This window comes from Ischnura elegans, chromosome 5, assembly GCF_921293095.1.
Source record: "Ischnura elegans chromosome 5, ioIscEleg1.1, whole genome shotgun sequence".
Lineage (NCBI taxonomy): Eukaryota > Metazoa > Arthropoda > Insecta > Odonata > Coenagrionidae > Ischnura > Ischnura elegans.
The window spans coordinates 109,353,400-109,355,972 of NC_060250.1; positions in this window are offsets into that span (position 1 = coordinate 109,353,400).

A 2,573-nucleotide genomic window follows, 5' to 3' on the forward strand; every position below is an offset into this window, starting at 1 on the left:
CAACAAGAAATACTTCATTTTTGTACCTTCAACTTGAGTGGAATGCACACAACAGCCCTCACTTAACAGACCACAGGCTTGACAGAGATTTCGCAAAACTCAATATACAACGGATGTAAACATTCAGGTTCTTTTGGCATTTTGGGTTCAGCTTATTATTGTTTACTATTGTGGAGCAATGGACATCGTGGGAGTTCTGGGATACAAGCCCCCAGAAATTTTTACGAAATGCAATCTCCCATGTGCACCCCATCCCATCCTGAGCAGGCCTTAGGGACTTCCCCGGAATCGAATTTCTTATTAAAAATATGCATAAATAGTGAAATATCCGGCGCATTTCCGGTGAACTAACTGTTTCAAAGCACGCTTAAAACATAGACAAGATTTTTAATACGGTCCCGTTATCGTTACGTTCGTTTTGTTTCGTATAATTATATTAGTTATATTAATTATAATAATGATTATAATCAGTCATTGAGTAAAACGTAAAAGGTACTTGAAAAGCTCCTCTTTCGCACGTAAATTAAAGAATCAAAAGTTATATCCTAAGAAAAATTTAAAAAGAAGGAAGCGAACAGAGATGGTATGACGCGTAAGTCATAAAATCATTAAGGCGACAGAGAGTATGCCATGCGAAGGTGAAAACAATCCGTAGTACTGATTTATTCGCTATTGACGGTGAGTTAATGACAGAAAAATACATGCTATCTAAAGAAAGCATAAAAGAAAACAGTCATTAATTAATGTGTTATTAATTAATATTTTCATATTAATAACTCTCATCTTCAAATAAAAAGTGTATTTCGTACAGTTAGGGGCGCAGCTAGGAATTAAGGCTGGGGGGGGGGGGATTTAGGTGCAACTAATACCGTACCCACCAGGATAAGCGGTATGTGCGAGATTAATAAATTGCGGAATCTTTAGATAAACGGTTCAAAATGGCGAGTTTTACGGCTTTCTGAGGGATACTTTATTAATCCTTAGACTATTCTATTAGTGATACCAATGCAATTAATGAAAATAGATTAAATCAAAAAATTTCTCTGGTCTCTGGGACCAAAACCCCCCTCGCTGCGTCACTGCGTACAGTAACTATTGTATGCTGTTCTTAACCCCAAATATGAGAAGACCGTTTGTTCAACCGTTTGCCTGTCAGACCCTTGTGCCCCACCTCCCTAGAAATAATCCTGGATCCGACCTTCACGGCATGTGAAAAGTTACTTTAAATCCAGTCAGCGCCCGGGCTCAAAGCTATTCACACTGAGGGTGATATTTGCCATGAAAAAATAATTTTACCTAGCCGGGGATCAAACCCGTATCTCCAGATTGCCGATCAGGTATGGCTTGCTGGTGCAAATGGTATCCGGATTCAAACTCCTACTAATGCGAATGATGTCTTCGTGGCATATTTCACCAGGGGCGCAGCTAGGAATTGAGGCTAGGGGGGTTTCAGGCACAACTAATACTGGTGAGTTAGGGGGTATGGAATAGCCACCAGGGGAAGCGAGAGGTGCGGGGGCCCTCCCCTAGAAAAATTTAACATAAATGGTAAGTTTTACGACCTTCTGAAGGATATTTTTATAATCCTTACATTATTCCATAAGTAATATGTCAATTTAAGTAAAATGGATTAAACTTTTAAAATTCTCTGAGCTCTGGGGGGGGGTTTATCCCCCACAATCCCCCCTCGCTGCGCCACTGTATTTCACAACTGATGTAAATAACTGTTCAAATGTTGTCGGAAAAATTCTAACCAGATGAGGCGGCCTATGATTACTGTTTATGAAGAATATGAGTAGTAATATGTATGTGTGACCGGTTGATGCAGTTGGCACGAGTCCATAACACAGCGTGCCTTCTCCCGGTAAACAAAAAAGGCCCTTGGGGAACAGTATCGATCTAATAGTCTCCCCCTCCTCCAATGACTTTCCGTCCGGATACTGGCAAAAGCCGACGTCACACAGGCAGTATTTCCACAGACAGTGAATGAACGAGTCATTAAGGGTCTTTAAGATGGTTATTGAACTGCTTAAAGACCCGAAATGATTTATTGTCTAGGTAATTCATGCAAAAATGTCGGGTAAGAGTGAAATTTATTTACGGAATGATCGAATCTAAGATGTGTTCGCATTCGATAATGTAAGTATCTAAAAGAGTTGAAGATAATCTCTCAGACGAAACAAAATACTTGATCCATCGGTAATAGGAAGAGGCTTGGCCAATCATTTTTTCTGAAATCGGCAAATGTCCTTGATCCACCATCACGATCCCAAATTCTTTTTGCCTATCTTCTACACGCCTCGCTCGAGCGAGGAGCATCGGCCTGTCGTGGCGCGGCGTTAGGAACTTATGGATACGTCCAGGACCATGGTTACGTCCAAGTCCAAGCCTTGGGATTTTGAAGCCACAGTTCCCAGATTATAATGCTGTCTCCTGGGACTTGTGGTTGCATTTTTAGCTGCCCAAAAATGCCGCCCCCTCTCCCTTTTCCTTCCTCCTTCCACCACCAATAAAATTTAATACCCCACTAAGCCATTTCTTAATACCCAGTGGTTGAAATTAAACCCCGTGTG